The sequence below is a fragment of the Portunus trituberculatus genome, chromosome 39 (assembly GCF_017591435.1).
Source record: "Portunus trituberculatus isolate SZX2019 chromosome 39, ASM1759143v1, whole genome shotgun sequence".
In the NCBI taxonomy this organism is placed as follows: domain Eukaryota; kingdom Metazoa; phylum Arthropoda; class Malacostraca; order Decapoda; family Portunidae; genus Portunus; species Portunus trituberculatus.
The window spans coordinates 6,987,709-7,008,069 of NC_059293.1; the positions used below are offsets into that span (position 1 = coordinate 6,987,709).

At 37.1% G+C, this 20,361-nt stretch overlaps 1 long non-coding RNA gene across 15 annotated transcripts; it reads left to right on the top strand.

The window, feature by feature from the left end:
* Window positions 1-17: 17 nt before the first annotated feature.
* Window positions 18-17,224, top strand: LOC123515655. 15 transcript variants are annotated; one of them, XR_006677935.1, is made up of 14 exons: window positions 18-257; window positions 481-574; window positions 795-919; window positions 1,206-1,309; window positions 1,522-1,615; window positions 1,836-1,960; window positions 2,247-2,321; window positions 2,524-2,617; window positions 2,845-2,969; window positions 3,255-3,625; window positions 3,853-3,977; window positions 4,264-4,634; window positions 4,855-5,093; window positions 5,573-6,427. It is a non-coding gene; the product is annotated as an uncharacterized LOC123515655 (long non-coding RNA). The 15 variants fall into 15 exon arrangements; XR_006677930.1 differs by having other exon boundaries at window positions 1,206-1,280; XR_006677936.1 differs by lacking the exon at window positions 1,206-1,309 and adding an exon at window positions 16,910-17,224 and having other exon boundaries at window positions 20-257; window positions 5,573-5,961.
* Window positions 17,225-20,361: the final 3,137 nt, after the last annotated feature.

Genomic DNA, 20,361 nt, shown 5'->3' on the forward strand with positions numbered 1-20,361 from the left:
TAATTGGTTCGCTTAACGAAGTTTCGCTTAATGAAGTGTTTTTAGGAACGTAACCCCTTCGTTAAACGGGGGTTGCCTGTATTTATTAACTTTGAATTACTCCTTGAGATTAGTATTTTCTGAAATCAGACTGCTGTTTCAGATTGGAAATGAATGACAAGAGATATAGACACCATCAAGTAAGAAAGGAAATGATTCTTGGATTCTTATAGGCATTAATGTACATTCCTATCTGTGGGAGTTGTACTCTTGGGATGGTAAGTGAGGACAGTCTATACTGAACAGTTATGCTTAATGATCTCCACCATTTTATTTATCATTGTGAGTATCCTAGCATGTAGATAATAAGCTTCATCATGATGAACAACAGAGCCAATCCATTGAGAAATCATGAAATATTCTGTTTACAATCCGAGTATTTATTAACTGTAAATTACTTCTTGAGATTAGTATTTTTTTTAAATAAGACTGCTGTTTCAGATTAGAAATGAGTGGCAAGAGAAATAGGCACCGTTGAGGAAGAAAGGATTCTCATGTATATTTCTATCCTGTTGGGATTTGCACCCATGAGTAGGTAAGTGAGGACAGTTTGTATTGAACAATTGTGCTAAATGATAATTTATTTTTACATAGTGAGGATCCTAGCAAGTAGATGATAAGTTTTATCATGATGAACAACAACAGAGCCAATCCATTGAGAAATCGTGAAATTATGTGTTTACACTGAGTGTTTATTAACTTTATGAATTGCTACTTGAGATTAGTATTTTCTGAAATGTGGACTACTATTTCAGATTGGAAATGAGTGACAAGAGATATAGGCATCTTCCAAGAAAAAAAGAAAACCTTAAAAGATTTTTGGATTCTCATGAGTGTTGATGCACATTTCTATCCTGTTGGGAGTTGTATCCATGTGATGGTAAGTGAGAACTATAATCTTATTACATTTAGATGCAGTGTCATAAAGTAAGGACAGTCTTTTGAAGTTATGCTAAACGATCACCACTGTCCTCATTTTATATAGTGAGGTGGACAATTACTAAGGATCCTAGCGAGCATATAATAAGTTTCTTCATGATGAGCAACAACAGAGCCAATCCATTGAGAAATCATGAAATTATCTGTTTACAATCTGAGTATTTATTAACTTTGTGAATTACTACTTGAGATTAGTTTGTTCTTCTGAAACCAGTCTGCTGTTTCAGACTGGAAATGAATGACAAGAGAAATAGGCACCCTCAAAGAAAGGAAAAGCTTCCTGGATTCTCATGGCTGTTGATGTATATTTCTATCTTGTTGGGATGGAATGGTAAGTAAGGAACAGTTATTCTAAATGATCTCTACCATTCTGTTTTACATAAAGAGGATCCTAGTCAGTTGGCAATAAGCTTCATCATGACGAACAACAACAGAGCCAATCCATTGAAAAATCATGAAATAATTGGTTTATAATCTGAATATTTTCTAACACTGAATTGTCACTTAAAATTAGTATATTCTGAAATAAGACTGCTGTTTCAGATTAGAAATGAGTGGCAAGAGAAATAGGCACCGTTGAGGAAGAAAGGATTCTCATGTATATTTCTATCCTGTTGGGATTTGCACCCATGAGTAGGTAAGTGAGGACAGTTTGTATTGAACAATTGTGCTAAATGATAATTTATTTTTACAAAGTGAGGATCCTAGCAAGTAGATGATAAGTTTTATCATGATGAACAACAACAGAGCCAATCCATTGAGAAATCGTGAAATTATGTGTTTACACTGAGTGTTTATTAACTTTATGAATTGCTACTTGAGATTAGTATTTTCTGAAATGTGGACTACTATTTCAGATTGGAAATGAGTGACAAGAGATATAGGCATCTTCCAAGAAAAAAAGAAAACCTTAAAAGATTTTTGGATTCTCATGAGTGTTGATGCACATTTCTATCCTGTTGGGAGTTGTATCCATGTGATGGTAAGTGAGAACTATAATCTTATTACATTTAGATGCGGTGTCATAAAGTAAGGACAGTCTTTTGAAGTTATGCTAAACGATCACCACTGTCCTCATTTTATATAGTGAGGTGGACAATTACTAAGGATCCTAGCAAGCATATAATAAGTTTTTTCATGATGAGCAACAACAGAGCCAATCCATTGAGAAATCATGAAATTATCTGTTTACAATCTGAGTATTTATTAACTTTGTGAATTACTACTTGAGATTAGTTTGTTCTTCTGAAACCAGTCTGCTGTTTCAGACTGGAAATGAATGACAAGAGAAATAGGCACCATCAAAGAAAGGAAAAGCTTCCTGGATTCTCATGGCTGTTGATGTATATTATTCTAAATGATCTCCACCATTCTGTTTTACATAAAGAGGATCCTAGTCAGTTGGCAATAAGCTTCATCATGACGAACAACAACAGAGCCAATCCATTGAAAAATCATGAAATAATTGGTTTATAATCTGAATATTTTCTAACACTGAATTGTCACTTAAAATTAGTATATTCTGAAATAAGACTGCTGTTTCAGATTAGAAATGAGTGGCAAGAGAAATAGGCACCATTGAGGAAGAAAGGATTCTCATGTATATTTCTATCCTGTTGGGATTTGCACCCATGAGTAGGTAAGTGAGGACAGTTTGTATTGAACAATTGTGCTAAATGATAATTTATTTTTACATAGTGAGGATCGAGGATCCTAGCAAGTAGATGATAAGTTTTATCATGATGAACAACAACAGAGCCAATCCATTGAGAAATCGTGAAATTATGTGTTTACACTGAGTGTTTATTAACTTTATGAATTGCTACTTGAGATTAGTATTTTCTGAAATGTGGACTACTATTTCAGATTGGAAATGAGTGACAAGAGATATAGGCATCTTCCAAGAAAAAAAGAAAACCTTAAAAGATTTTTGGATTCTCATGAGTGTTGATGCACATTTCTATCCTGTTGGGAGTTGTATCCATGTGATGGTAAGTGAGAACTATAATCTTATTACATTTAGATGCAGTGTCATAAAGTAAGGACAGTCTTTTGAAGTTATGCTAAACGATCACCACTGTCCTCATTTTATATAGTGAGGTGGACAATTACTAAGGATCCTAGCAAGCATATAATAAGTTTTTCATGATGAGCAACAACAGAGCCAATCCATTGAGAAATCATGAAATTATCTGTTTACAATCTGAGTATTTATTAACTTTGTGAATTACTACTTGAGATTAGTTTGTTCTTCTGAAACCAGTCTGCTGTTTCAGACTGGAAATGAATGACAAGAGAAATAGGCACCATCAAAGAAAGGAAAAGCTTCCTGGATTCTCATGGCTGTTGATGTATATTATTCTAAATGATCTCCACCATTCTGTTTTACATAAAGAGGATCCTAGTCAGTTGGCAATAAGCTTCATCATGACGAACAACAACAGAGCCAATCCATTGAAAAATCATGAAATAATTGGTTTATAATCTGAATATTTTCTAACACTGAATTGTCACTTAAAATTAGTATATTCTGAAATAAGACTGCTGTTTCAGATTAGAAATGAGTGGCAAGAGAAATAGGCACCGTTGAGGAAGAAAGGATTCTCATGTATATTTCTATCCTGTTGGGATTTGCACCCATGAGTAGGTAAGTGAGGACAGTTTGTATTGAACAATTGTGCTAAATGATAATTTATTTTTACATAGTGAGGATCGAGGATCCTAGCAAGTAGATGATAAGTTTTATCATGATGAACAACAACAGAGCCAATCCATTGAGAAATCGTGAAATTATGTGTTTACACTGAGTGTTTATTAACTTTATGAATTGCTACTTGAGATTAGTATTTTCTGAAATGTGGACTACTATTTCAGATTGGAAATGAGTGACAAGAGATATAGGCATCTTCCAAGAAAAAAAGAAAACCTTAAAAGATTTTTGGATTCTCATGAGTGTTGATGCACATTTCTATCCTGTTGGGAGTTGTATCCATGTGATGGTAAGTGAGAACTATAATCTTATTACATTTAGATGCAGTGTCATAAAGTAAGGACAGTCTTTTGAAGTTATGCTAAACGATCACCACTGTCCTCATTTTATATAGTGAGGTGGACAATTACTAAGGATCCTAGCAAGCATATAATAAGTTTCTTCATGATGAGCAACAACAGAGCCAATCCATTGAGAAATCATGAAATTATCTGTTTACAATCTGAGTATTTATTAACTTTGTGAATTACTACTTGAGATTAGTTTGTTCTTCTGAAACCAGTCTGCTGTTTCAGACTGGAAATGAATGACAAGAGAAATAGGCACCATCAAAGAAAGGAAAAGCTTCCTGGATTCTCATGGCTGTTGATGTATATTATTCTAAATGATCTCCACCATTCTGTTTTACATAAAGAGGATCCTAGTCAGTTGGCAATAAGCTTCATCATGATGAACAACAACAGAGCCAATCCATTGAAAAATCATGAAATAATTGGTTTATAATCTGAATATTTTCTAACACTGAATTGTCACTTAAAATTAGTATATTGTGAAATAAGACTGCTGTTTCAGATTAGAAATGAGTGGCAAGAGAAATAGGCACCGTTGAGGAAGAAAGGATTCTCATGTATATTTCTATCCTGTTGGGATTTGCACCCATGAGTAGGTAAGTGAGGACAGTTTGTATTGAACAATTGTGCTAAATGATAATTTATTTTTACATAGTGAGGATCCTAGCAAGTAGATGATAAGTTTTATCATGATGAACAACAACAGAGCCAATCCATTGAGAAATCGTGAAATTATGTGTTTACACTGAGTGTTTATTAACTTTATGAATTGCTACTTGAGATTAGTATTTTCTGAAATGTGGACTACTATTTCAGATTGGAAATGAGTGACAAGAGATATAGGCATCTTCCAAGAAGAAAAGAAAACCTTAAAAGATTTTTGGATTCTCATGAGTGTTGATGCACATTTCACTGCTTGAAATTAACATTTTCTGAGATGAGACTGCTGTTTTAGATTGGAAATGAATGGCACCTTCTAAGAAAAAGAAAAGCTTGGATTCTTGAAGGGTGTTGATGTACATTTCAATCCTGTTGGAAGTTGCACCCATATGATGGTAAGTGAGACTATAACCTTATTATATTAGATTCATTATCATTAAGTGAGGACAGTGTATACTGAATATATGTTAAATGATTTCCACCATCCTTATTTACATAGTGAGGTGAACAATAAGCCCATTTACAGTCAGTATCTTGACACTAGACATTGCCAGATTTTGTAATTTTTGCTGGAAAACAAATACTTTTAGGACAAGTTTTACAAGCTTACATAGGTGTATTTTTGCACTTTAATGTGTCTGAAATTTAAGTAAATTAATCTCATAATGTCTTATGGCATATATGACATCATTTGAACATCTATTTATAATTTCAGATGATACTCTTAAAACAGCTTATATTTGTATAAGGCAAGCAATTTGTCATTTTCTACTGACTTCAATGGGCATACATAATTTCATTTGAATGTAGAAAACAATAGGCAAATCCATATAGTGTATAGAAAATATAATTTTGTCGCACTCAATTTTTCCAGTACGGTAACTGTATCTTCGATTCATGGTGGCAACCCACATCACATTGCGATCTGTGGCAGCGGCTGTTGGCCTCATCCCTCATGAAAGACTTTACTGTTGAACCTCAATAACTCAGCTTAAAAAAGAATGAGGCCGCCGTGGTCTGCAGTGTGGGGCGGTCGTGGTAAACATGGGGCCGTCACGGGGGCAGGCCGTCGTGATCAGGGGCCGTCTTGACCATGACCCTTCAAAGTCTAGTGGTGGTGGTGGTGATGGTAGTGGTAGTGGTGCGAGGATTCCCCTGAGCCTTGCCTTAGAGGGCGAGGCTGTTCAACCAAAGGACGAAGTGGATGTGCTGGGAGTCATGCTCATGAGGATCGTGTGGCTGCTTGATGGAAAGGGGCTGGAGGTACTGTACAAAGCTCAGGTCCACTTTTTTATACTAAAAAAAAAAAAAAAAAAGTCTAGGGAGTTGGGTATTCATTCCTTACTTTGTACAATTTTTACTATATACGGTCCCTTCTGGAACGCATCTACCATATAAATCGAGGACTACCTGTATAGAGAGATGGTTTAGAAGTGTGGCTGTAAGGATGGAGGTGAGGGGAGGGTCTTGGAGGGGGAAATAAAATGCATAAAGGGAGGGGAGAGGGGAGGGGAGTATTCAAGGTCAGCTGTCTCCCAATGCTACATTTGTTTGTTTCTTTTGTCTTCTTTTCTTGAAGTTTCTGATTCTAATCCTTGTCAATTTATGCCTGTAAGGACATATTTCTGACTCCTGGCCATGTACTGTGTAGGGCATGAGTCAGGCTATGACTCAACCTGGTGGGACTTTAGGTTAGGTGCCTTAGATTTCAACGTACCAAGATCGCCTACCCACATGGCAAAAAATCTGGCTAACAAATTAAATGTTGAATGAATTAAGGTTAGGTTAGGTGCCTTAAATTTCAACAAATTTCTAGATAAGGAGAAAATTACTCTCAGAATGATACTAACCTTAACACAGAAATAAGTTTGGTTATACTTTATGAGAGTGCTTCCAATTTTCGTCATTCATAATTCATCATCACATTTGTTTTAATTTAATATATATATATATATATATATATATTGTAAGGTCCCGGGTTACGTCGGTCTCGAGTTACGTCAAACTCGAACTTACGTCAGTCCACTATAAAGCAATTTAAGATTTTAAAAATTGAAAAATTATAAATCGTAAAGCGCGGGGTTTATTGTTATTGTTGGCCGCCAGGCGTCACTAGTGGTTATCCACCACACCGCCCACCTCATGCTTGAATACAATAACACTCTACGTACCTCAGTTCCACCACACCGTCGCCCCTGGCAAGAGTGTTCCTACATCTGCGTTTGCTGACTATCTTAGTATCTTGCTCAATGGCACCAATAAGAAAACTCCTGAGTGATAGCAGTGATGCTAAGAAAAGGAAAACCATTACGCTACAAGGAAAAGTGGACTTAATTAAAAGACATGAGAAGGGAGGTAGCAGCTGTGTGTAAGAGAGTGAAGAAGAAAATGGGAAGCCCGTTACCATGACAACGGAGAGGTTGACGACCTTGAGGGCACACGCACCTATCACAACAATAACAACTCCGGAGCCTTCGCTTGGGCCACACGACACTCGCAGCTCACTTGCACCGTCTGCGCTTGTCTGTTGATCCCTATTGCCCTTTCCTATTGCATTTCCTGCCCCGCTGCCCACGCTTCTACTCCCACCGCACTGCATTACACTCCCAGCTGTCCACCCTGGGCATCACTACATTCGACCTGCCCACCCTCCTGGCGGCCTCAGGCGTCCACCCCTGTGGCAGCATGCAGTCCTTCGCGTTCGCGGCCCTAATCAACAACAAAAACAAGCTTGTGTTTCATATTCCTACATACTTGTAAATAATATAACAATATACCCTTTTACTTATATAACGCTTCTACTCCTACCGCACTCCACAAAGCTCCCAGCTGTCCGCCCTGGGCGTCACAACATTCGACCTGCCCACCCTCCTGGCGGCCTCAGGCCGCCCCTCTCGGCAACCTTCAGTCCTTCGTGTTCGCAGCCCTAATCAATATATTCCTACATAGTTGTAAATAATATACCAATATAACAATATAACCTTTTACTTACCTGAATAACCATAAAAAATTATTGGTTGAAAACTCGATAATATGCTTTGAAAGTACGAAAACTCGAGTTACGTACAAAATCGACTTACGTCATGTTTCAGGAACGTAACTCTGACGTAACTCGGGATCTCACTGTATATATATATATATATATATATATATATATATATATATATATATATATATATATATATATATATACACACAGGCAACCCCTGTTTAACGAAGGGGTTACGTTCCTAAAAACACTTCGTTAAGTGAAACTTCATTAAGCGAACCAATTATAACAAGTATAACCCCTGATTTGAACTTCTATTGAGAGTAAGCAAAGTGAGAGTGCATCATAGTACAGTAAAAGGTTTAATGAAAGTAAAAATTATGAAGTTAAACATTTGGGTAGTTTAATTTAAGTCATTATAATGTACACTAATGTATGTATGTACTTAACTTTATAATGTTGATGATCTTAACTTTATGAAGGGAGGGAGTGAAACAGGAAATACACTAACCGGCAACCTGTGGAATGTAAACAAAGTGCGCATCATGGTACTGCATATAAAACTTACGTACCACATTTCCACAAGGCTTTCCATTTTATCCATTGTAGAGTCACGAGTTCTGGTGGTTCTTTTAGCTTGCAAGGAAGATGTTGTGACATAGAAATCGAGAAGAAATGAAATACGTAAGAAAGAAGATAGCAAGAATGAAGAGATGAAGATGGAAGTGAGAAGGAGAATAATAAATGAAGAAACATGAGAGACACGAAAGCAGGTACCAAGATTATAAGATGCTATCACTAATTTGATAGATAAGAAGTCCCGTGACCACCGAGGAGAACAACAAGAGGCGGTGAGTCATGACAAGACAAACACAGCCGGAGACGAGCAGTAGATTACAAGAAGCAGCTTCTGGAACCTTCTCCCCATATCTGGTAGTAATCAAAGGTCGCCGGAAGTAAAATGATATGGACGAGAAGTCAAGTAACGCGTGTATATTAAGAGGTGTAAGAGACAGAGAGTCAGAGAGCTAGAGAGCGGGAGAGAGAACCCGAGAACGCCAAGGAGAAGGCGAGAGACGACAGCGAGAGAGAGAGCTGTCAGACCAGAGGATCAAAATGGGCGCGCCGCTTATCTCAAGACCAGTAAGTGTAGCCAGACAGTTGTAATGCAGTCACAGAAAATGTTGGTGTCATATTTTGATAAAGTAAAAATGGTTATGTGGAGGTTGTGTAGGGTGTTGTTTTTATTGGAAGGTAAATTGTAGGGTGTGTTAGGATGTATCTTATCTTTGAATTTAAATTGCGTGATTTGAGTTGGATAAGGGGAATATTGTGAAGAAATCTGGAACATTAGAAGAAGTTTAAGTGAAGAGAGAAATGTTGTTATCAATGAAGTTATTGTGTGTGTAATGAATTTGAGTTCAAGATATAATGTGGCAGAAATTGAGGCGTTTGAAGGTGGACCTTGTGTGAAGAGAGTGATTCAAATTTCATGGTTTTCGTGGTTTTATTTGTTGTCGTAAGGGTCGTAAAGTGTAAATGTTTGTAAATAATATAATTAAGTAAAGTTTATAAAAAAAACTCAGAGGCGTTCCCTTGAACCCCACAAAGCATTTTTTAAGATTAGGGACGTAACAAGATCGTGCAGCTTGCAGACACGACAACTGGTGGCACCAGTGGGATATCTTTGCAATTGATAATGTTGCAAAGATAAATATTGCATAACTTGATAAATTAGATGTTTTCTGGATTCATTTGCAGAGATTAAAATCGTGAAAATTATTGTGTGGCATATGTTATATGAGTGTACTGAATTGTTGCAATGGATGTGTAATTTCGTATTTTTGAGTCATCCGCAAAATTTTGATGGTATACTGAAATGGTCGTGAGAAATCTTGTCACAGCAGAATATTTTGAAGATCATTTAAGTTACTCGTTCTGCGTCTGTGTTGCTCGCAAGTTGTTGTCGTAACAGATAGTATTGCCATAAAATTCATAGTTACATTATTTGATTGCGTAAACATCTTGCTCTGAATAAAAAGCGCCTTGAAATGTGTTGATTTTATTGTTATTGTGATAAGAAAATTATAGTTTCTTTTCTTGTTTCACCAGCGGCATACAAGCAAGGGGAAGTAGAAACACACAGGGAAACATAATATGAAACACAGGTGTAGTAGCAACTCTTAGATGTTTCATCATAACTGGTTAAAGATAAGAATGTTGTCAGCTTGTAGACGGTAGGATAAATTAGATTGAATCAGAGTAAAGAACACAGGTGCCAGAAAGTTAGGTAGTAGAAAATTGTAAGGAGAGGTTTTCATGAAGCAGAAATATCGGTAAACATGAATATCATATTTATAGAGAGAAAAAGGAAAAATATATGAAGTAGTTGTGATGTAAAATGAGCAAATGGAAGGAATATTGAAATTTTGGGAGGATGAAGCAAGTGTGAGTCACCCTGAGTAAAGATCATACAACAGCGGAGGTAACTACTTTAATGGAGAAAGAATTGTATATTATTTGAACTTTTAACGTGTTGGTATGTACAGAGGAGGTGATATCGGCAATGTTGGTGAGTAAATTGAAGGAAGAAATATGGGAATTGTATGGGTTAATAAATGTTGTGTGGGAACCTGGGAGAGACGCGGAAGCGTAGGAGTGATGTTAGGCCTTGATAAGCCATAGATAAACTCAGTTGATAAGATGACCAGAGGTAGAAGGAAATCCTGGAGGTGAGAACAGAAGAAAATTTTTATTCATGCACCAAGAAAATGATCAGCCATGTATTATGAAACATAGGGATATAAAGGGGAAAGTTAAGATAAAGTACAGGGAAGGCGAGAGTCAGGTAACACTGTTGGAACAGTGCCAGACCATGTGACTGAAGGAATATTGATTGGACCCTGACTCACGAGATTATCTCTGTGACTGATATGAGTTGATGGAAAGGTAGCTATGTGACCACTACAGTCTCTATTATGTTAATAAGTAATACAGAAAATTGCAGAGTGATTGAGTATGTAAATGAAGAACTTAACCATATGAATAACAAAATGAGTATAGAAAGGTAATAATAATAATAATAATATACGGCATTGTAAAATTACACTGAAAATGTACAGGGGTGGGGGGGGACATTAAAATCAATGAACTGAAATGCTTAACCTAACTATGGGTCTAACTTAACCTAGAATTCACTTATTAATTTACTTATTTATTTAAGGCTCGACAATAGTGGGCACCGCTAAGTCGGTACCGATCAGTGCGCGGTGCTCTTAAGGCGCCACGCGATTCTGGTGTCAGGTGGCGCGAGCAGGGGAGGCACGTCGGGGGTAGCAGGTGGCGGAGGCGTGGATGACGCAGCAGTCCTTCCCAAATTTTTCCAAGGCTTCCTGGTGTCTTGTGGCCAGCCTCGGCAGACTCAGGCAGGTCAGGGCGTCCTTGTAGGACCTGTAGGCAGGCCCAAGGATGGCCCTGAACGCCCTCCTCTGAACCCTCTCCAGCTGTTGTCGTGTGAGGTTCAGGGAGGAGGACCACGCTGGGGCGGCGTACATGAGCTTAGGGAGTATAAAGGTGAGGTACACTCCCCTCAGCTCATCTGCCGGTGCTCCCAGGGCCTGAGTCGGCGCAGTAAATAGATTTTGTATGAGGCTGACCTGATGATGTTGGAAACATGCTGCTTCCATGATAATTGATCATCCACCAAGACACCTAGAAGCTTGGTGCTGCAGACCACCTGGAGATAGTGAGGGCCCACAGATAGCTGGGGAGGGAGGACTGCTGCTATGGAGGTACAGATGTGCATCACCACGGTCTTGGTGTGGTTGATGGTCATTTTGTTGTCCTCCGTCCACGTCTGTAGTTGGTTAAGAGTGGACTGAAGTGCTGAGAAGTCTGGGTTGGTGTTGTTGACGGACGCATACGGTGCAGTCATCCACATACTTCCAGCGGTGGGGGGTGTGGACGAGAGCATCGTTGATGAGGATGAGAAAGCACAGTGGACCCATCTTGGTCCCCTGAGGGACCCCGCATGTGAGCTGTTGGAAAGAGGAGACAGAGCCCTGATAACGAACGGCCTGACGCCTTCCCGTGAGGAAGTCTGACAGCCACGCTATCAGGTAGGGAGAGAGACCCAGAGTGATGGCTTTATTTATCACAACAGTTTGATCAACAAGATCAAAGGCCTTTCTGAAGTCCACAAAAGCAATAGGTAGACAAATGTTAATGAAATTATTATATTTTACAAAAGATAATAAACATGTTGATTATACTCGTATTGAAATGTTGATCATTTTTATTGTAAAGAAAGTTTGTATGTGACAGAGAATGTTAAAGGGTAATGTAAGCGGAGGAATAGGTTTTAACAAGTTGAGGTGAAAGAGTTCTTTAAAATCGCCGTAAGCACGGGCATTTAACAGCGAGAAGTGTCTATATTTAAATTAGTTGAGAGCAAGGCATTACAAGAACGTACTGCTTAACAGGCCCACATCCCGCGTATACTTACAATAAACTTGGCCATAATAATTATTGGAGAAGAATTATCGGGTTTGGAAGAGTATCTTGATAAGAACGATGGCTGTCAAAACTAGATAACCTTGAAGATCCTTGTAGTGGTCACAGGCTAAATCTAACATACCCGAATTAGATAAAATTTATATTAATGGCTGAAGCTGACATCGAAATGAAGTATATTCAAAGGCGAGAAATGTGTTATAATGAGGTTATCTTACGTAGATAAACATGAATAATGAAATATGGTGTGTAAAGGATTATTTGAAAATCAGAGAAAGATAGATTGGTGCATGAAAAAGGGTAGTGAAAATATATATTGATGAATGCTGCATGAAAAGTGATTATTGGAAAATAGGGATGATGGAAAAAGAAACAGTGAGATGGCTATAATGAAAATTGTGAGTATAGTGGGTATAAAGATAGTGCATGAAAAAATGGTGAAACAAGTAATTGAGAAGTCGGAAGCATGAAAATATGATGATGTGAGAGTATATAGTGAGATGATTATCTTGAATATATATATGGTGTAGCATGAAAAATAGTGAGATGGAAATATTGAGGATATTTGTGGAAGTAAATCTATTGAGTATACTGAAGCATGCATATATGATGTGGTGAATTTATTATGAGAATGGTGTGGTGACATGACATTGAATATAGTGAGTATATATTGCAGCATGGTATAGTGGAATATTGGAAGTATTTGAATATATTGAGTATATTGAGGCATGCATAATAGTGAGTATATATGACGATAATGAGTACAGTGAGTATATATTACAGCATGATATAGTGAAATATTGAGAATATTTGAATATATTGAATATATTGAAGCATGCATAATAGTGAGTATATATGAGGATAATGAGTACAGTGAGTATATATTGCAGCATGATATAGAGAAATATTGAGAATAATTGGATCTATTGAGTATATTGAAGCATGCCTATATGGTGAAATTATTATATTGAGAATGATATGGTGGCATGAACATTGTTGGTATATATTTGCAGCATGGTTATATAGTGAAAAGGGAATATTGAGAATATTGGTGAAGTAAATATATTGAGTATATAAAATGAGGCATGGATATATGGTGAAATTAATATGTTGAGAGTAATATGGTGACATGAATATAGTGAGTGTATATTGAAGCATGAGGATGTAGTGAAGTGAATATATGCAGAAAATGTGGTAAGGTGAATATTTTGAGTAATTAGAGTGAAGCATGAAGATAATGAGTATAGTGAGGATATATTTAAAGCTGAGGATAATGAATATAGTGAATATATATTTGAAGCATGAGGAAAATGAGTATAGTGAATATATATTGGAGATATAGTGAGGCATATATGTTGTGAATATAAAATGTTGAGAATATAGACTGAGGCCTGCAGTACTAGTGAGATGAGTATCTTGATAACTGTGTGTATTTCATGCATGAAAAATGAGGATAAAGTGAGAATATTGGTAATTGTGAGGACATCAAAGTTGAAGCATGACGGGAGATGAATCTTGAATATAGTGAAATATTGATGTGAAATAGAGATTGATGCATGCAGAAATGAAGGGAGATGAATCTTGAATATTGTGAAATATTGATATGAAATATATATTTGGGCATGCTGAAATGGTGATGATTATGAGTACTGTATGTTGAAATATTGAATGCTGCATGAAGAGATATCAAAATGAGAGTATTAATATTTTTGAGTATAGTGAATGAATATATTGGTGGGGGTGAAGAAATTGTGAAATGAGTATATTGGAAATAGTGAATATATTGAGCGAGTATCGGTTATTATGGGTATATTGAATACAGATCCATGCATGAAGATATGGTGAAACTCAGATGTTGATAGTGGTATTGAAATAGTGAAGAAAGAGAAATAAGTATTTTGGTAGTGGTGAGTATGTTGAAATATATATTGATATGGTGGAAGTATGTTGAAATTTAAGTATGAAAAGGATATCCGTAAAAAATTAGTGTGGAAATTTTATGGTGGAAATGAAATGCATACTAGGAGAAAATGAGATAAAAAGCAGCTGCAGTTGAGTGAAATCATATCATGAAAGGAAGGGAAATTATTGTGCGGTAGAAGAAAAATGGGTAATGTATAATTGAGCCGTATAGAAACAACTTGAGATGGTTAAAAGAAAAATAATGAAGATAAAGAAGGTAAAATATTGGAAAGGTGAGAAAGAAAATCAAAATGGAGTAACCATGAAATAAGAGATGTAAAAGGTGTAAAACATACAGGTGTGACTTCTGAATTGATTAGTTTATGTCGAGCATGCTCAAATTGAATTTGATGAGGTAAGATGTTGCGAGATAAATGTAAATGTGCATTATTTAATTCCCGGGAACTGACGTGTCAGATAATGGTGAATGATCCTTGTATACGCGCTTGCCTAGCTAACTTGCACACTTCCTGCTGACCTAGGGGCATGGCAGTGTACAAGTTACTCTGTCTAGGTGTTGTTAATATTGTTTAAGAAGGAGAGAGGAAAATGCGGAGGATAAATTTGTAATTCCTATCTGGGGATGAGCCGATTCAGAACGATGGGGGACGCCTCAGATGTTCTTTTCGACAAGTACCCAGGTGTGGAAGAGTTTTGAGTGTATACAACACAAGGATTATAATTATGAAGAAGTGGGCCCACAAACACAAATAAAAAATAAAACAATTCAATGATAAATATAGCAAATAAAAAGGAATAAAAAGAACAATACAGAAAATATCAAAGTCACAAAGATACAAAAGAAAATTTATTGCAAGTATAAATAAAAGGGAAATTTATTGTATGTCACTGGAAGTTGATTAGATAAAAAATGTTGAGATATCGTGCGATATGTGTTTGCTAAATTATATCGTTATTAAACTGGAAAAAATTTTGAGGAATGTTATGTGATAAAAAAGGGGAAATGTATTATATGTCACTGGAAGTTGATTAGATAGATAAATGTTGAGTTATCGTGCGATATGTGTTTATTAAATGATATCGTTATTAAGCTGGAAAAAAATGTTGAGGAATGTTATGTGAAAAATGTTATGTAGGGTTGATGAGAACACAAGATGTAAAATTTTGAAGTGTCAAGGGGGTGAAGGTCAAATTGGTCAGGTGAGAATATGGTGATTTGTAAGGAGGGATGGCAGGGATATCAGAAACATCTCAGTAAGGTCTGAAGAGGGAAAACTGAAGAGTTTAGAGTGTGTATATTTGAAACCGAAATTTTTTGTTGTTGTAGAGCTGAAATGTAACAGAGAAACGCGATACATGAATACAAGACACACTTATTATGAAAATGTGGTAGCAGTATAATGGTTAAAAAAAATGTATTTCTGTTTATCTTTGAAGATTTTGTTATGATATTGTATAAGAGGAGGAATTAAGGTAGCAAATTTAATAAGAGAGTGAAATCAGTGAAAGTGTATGATAGATATTGTAGTGCCTGATAGTTAAGGAGGGACACACAGCAATCAGTCAGCGACGTATAAGGGAGATAAGGTATGTTGGCCCAAGGGATAGGAAACACTGCTTACAGATTAAATACAGATATTTAGAGGCACAGATAAATGAGAGACAGAAAGTTTATGAGGTGAAACAAGAAAGAGTAATTGCTTATAATTATTAAGGATAACTATACAAAAGAGAATTCACTGAAATGCCTGATGCTGAGTAAGGTGAGAAAAGAAACATATTTCATGTCATTATATTGTGAGCAAGATGCGATAATGAGTCATGAGCAAAATTTGAGCTGTACCTTACAGCGATTAGTTCCTTGATGACTGACTATGACACCTAAATTCATGTGGATATTGAATGGAAAATTTGTGCCTTTGTAAGATTGTATGAGCTCGTGTTAAAAGCTAAAAACGTCACGGTATAGATATTTTCGTCCAGTAGTAGTACTGTTAAAAGTGTGTAATTATCAGAAAAAAAAATGTTGATTTGTCGAAGAAAAGGAACATTGCACTCAACACAAACTCAGAATTAATTGGTGTTTAACTGTTATAGTGTGGTATTTGATAAAGCAAGATAGAGAGAAAACAAAACAAAATGGGTTCATGTTATCTTGAAATTAGAGATTGCTGTGCTTAACTTATTAACAATCATTGTCGTGTATTTAAAGATCAGAATTTGCTCCTTAAGAACATGAGATGAAGTTGTGTCAAAATATAATAAGAAGTCATTTCTTACACGAGAAAGATTGATGTTGGTCAATAAATCCATTGCAGTAGTTCAGGGTTATGTTATGATGTGATGAAAACAATGATAGTGTACATGTTTCTAAAAGTGTATTGTTGTTCCCTTTTATATCTTAGTTGAGAACAGATTGATATGTTTATTTTCCCAAGAGACTAAAGATAGAGGAGTTGACTCAAGGCTGATAAGTAGGAGTGACTGCATTACTAACTTGGCTACTACTTACTACTTTAGAGAAATTCCAGCCGACACCTTTTATGATGTGGGCAGGATGATCTCCCTTCATTCTTTCCTTATAGTTATAAGTGTTCTGACTGCATATATGAATATTGAGAATAATTTGAAAAGAAACTGCTGGCTTATAATGCGAATATATGGAAAAATATGATTCATGGTTGATTTCTCTTACTGGTCAAATTGAATGTTACATTTTGTTTCTCCACAAAGGCTGTCTAAACTATGAACTTATATGAATATTGCTAATACATACCTTCTCAGCAGTTAAGGATGGGTACCTTGTCTCTACACAATGAAAGATAATCTACAGATGCTGATAAAAGCATCAGCCTCCTGGGACCTGGATGATATGGCTGGCTGAGGGGTCAACCTGGTGTCACGAGCGTAGGCGAGGGCCATATTTAGGACTCCCCTGGTTCCAGCAGCTGGGAGGTTTTATTTGTTGTCGTAAGGGTTGTAAAGTGTAAATGTTTGTAAATAATATAATTAAGTAAAGTTTATAAAAAAACTCAGAGGCATTCCCTTGAACCCCACAAAGCATTCTTTAAGATTAGGGACGCAACAAGATCGTGCAACTTGCAGACACGACAAAGATGAGGTCTCACTAGCCTTCTTAATAGAGTATCTTGACTTGAAAATAGTAGACAGTAGATGGAGTCAAGCCATGGTGGGAAGCAATGTTATTAGTTTTCTGGCCTCTCTCTTGTCTGTGAATAATACCCAGCTTCACTTCGAGAGTAAGACACTTCCTGGTCTTCTTAGGAACGTTAGGCCACATTGCAGGGTGTTTTGGTGGTAAGTTGAACTAAGGAAGATGAGCTGCTGGTGACGCTGTTATGTTTTGACTGGGCAGTGAGTGGTGCGTGTGATCTTGATCTTGATCTTGATGCTACAGGTGAGACAATTTCTTCTGAGTCAGGCCTTTGTATCGGCAGAGCCTGTGTTGTCCACGAGAGGCTTGATCTTGATCTTTATTCTATAGGTGTCTCAGGATTTCTCCTGAGGCAGGCCTTAGTACCAGCAGCTCCTGATGTATTCAAAAGCCTGTCAGCTTGCATGATACAGTGGGGCTTTCAAATTTGGAAAAAAATTACCTGGATAAAACTTCGTTAAAGCGAGTTTGGTGTTCGTTAAACGAGCAGATGGTAGTAAAATGAAACCTTCTTTATAGCGAAATTTCGTTGTGTGAACCTTCGTTAAACGGGGTTGCCTGTATATATATATATATATATATATATATATATATATATATATATATATATATATATATATATATATACAGTATATATTATACTGTACATATGCGTTCCTGAAAACCTTACTGCAAATCAAAATTACCATATACCGAACCCATTATAACATGTAATAATAGGGAATGCGTTCCAGTACGTCAAAAGTCACCCCTATAGAAATAAAAATACATGAAAATAGTTATATAAAAGAATGTAAAGTACTGCACAAAAGAAATAAACAGAAAATGTTATTATTTACCTTTCATTCGCCATGTATTCTATCAGATGATGTCCTTCCCGAGGCTAAGGGATAGTAGGGATTTCAGCCTTTACTCATCATCTGCTGAGTGGGCAGATGAGGATAAGGCGTCGTCTGCACTGTCGGAAGCAGATGTGGAAGGGCCAGCTGTAGCAGGGTCAGCACGTTTCACTGGTTTGAAGAAAGGATATGGAGGAAGGGCCAGCTGTAGAACCATCGGCAGCGGATGTGGAAGGGCCAGCTGTAGCAGGGTCGGCAGGTGTGACAGGGACGGCATGTCTGACTGGCTTGAAGAACGAGAAGATGAAGGACTGTTTGGTTTTCCTTGTTTTTTCATCATAGATTTCTTGATAAATCTTGACACTTTTCTCTATGTCATGAGCCACTTTGCTCTCCTGGCAGAATTTGGGTCACGTTCCTTCAGGGTTTTCAGAGCTTTTTCGATACCACTGAGACATTTTCTAAGAGTTTTGATGTCCAGGCCACGCACAGGTTCTTCTTCCTCTTCTCCCTCTTTATCTGCCGCCTGTGATGCCTTGTCTAGCTCTATAAGTTCATAATTTGAGAGAGGTTCAGCATGGCTTTCCAAAAGATCTTGAACATCATCATCATCAACTTCATCAAAGCCAGCCCTATGGCACAGATTTACTACGTCATTTCTGATCACACCGATGTCGTCTTCAGCGAAGCCTGGGAAGTCATGCACACATTCTGGCCATACTTTATTCCATGCCAAGTTCATGGTAGACATCTTCACTTCGTCCCAAGATGACTTGATGTTATCTAAGGTGTGTTTGAAGTTATATGACTTTCACCATTCTCTGATGTGGGCTTGCCAGGCCCATCTGTGCCCTTTATCAGTTGCTGGATGGTTTGCTGCTGGTAGTAGGTTTAAATGTTTGCCATGATTATTATGAATATATTTGTGCTTACAATAGACCCTTTAATATTCCATTTATTCAACTAATTAGTAATGCATGTAAGTAATATTTAATGCAGTTAAATAAAAAGGGGGGAGGGGAAGAGATAACAAACAGGCTCCAAGAGTGGTTAAGTTAAAGTCAGTACTGTGAGTGGCGGAGAGGTGTGGCTGTGTCACCAATGATGAATGATGGGAGCGACAGTGATTTCACTGTGTCTGATTCTGCCACCTCTCCCGCGCGCCTTACTTCTATACTTCAGGTCTCTCGCCATGTTACAGGGAGACAACTTTTGAATGAGAGTGGTATCAAAACAGGCGAAAAGAGAGAGAGAGAGGATACAAGGGCCCCGTTTTCTATTGCTCTATCCAAGGCCGCTGAACCCGATGGGACACAAGGCCACGTAAACCGATGATACCACCTCATTCAACCTGTGATATTTTGGTAACCATGACATCTAGAGACTTCTGGTTTTTGCATTGCAAAGAGGAAAAGTTGCTTGTGGGCAGAACACCATTTGTACTCACTTGTTTATTGAATTTCTAAGTGTAGTGTAATCAGTATGTGAATACAGGCCATATTGTGTATTTCTCGCCAAGCTTTTACTTTTGGGGCCCATGGTCTTGAGTTCACAAAACTTAAGAAAAAATACACACTGCCGAGGAGCACAGACACATACATGCACAAAGGATGAACAACGATGCACAACGCGGGCTGAATGTTTGGGTGGATGCAGGTAGCCGAGCGATCGCTGCACCACCTACCGATGGCTATTTGTATCTTAAAAATATCTTCATATTTCAAGGCGTAAATTATATGAAATTTTTTGTCATATACCAAAAAAAATGTATGGTATGTTGGGGCAATCGTATCTCGAGGTATTACTGTATATATATATATATATATATATATATATATATATATATATATATATATATATATATATATATATATATATATATATTAAACAAATGTAATGATGAATTAAGAATTATAACAATTGGCAGCATTCTCATTAAATTATAATAAAACTTATTTCTGTATTAAGGTTAACCCCTTCAATATGGTGACGCCTATGTAGGCGTCATGAAGCCCCAGTAGCATATACGGTGACGCCTACGTAGACGTCATATTTCTTTTCTGAGCTTTCTTCAGTTCAGTTGTGCCGTATAGTGTGTTGGATACCAACTACACACGCCGTATGCTGTCCTTGAAATCCTAGTGCTCCTCCCACCATCCTTGTCTCCACCAATCACTAAAGATAAGCTACATGCGTCCCGCCTTGTGTCTAAAGTTACCCAATGG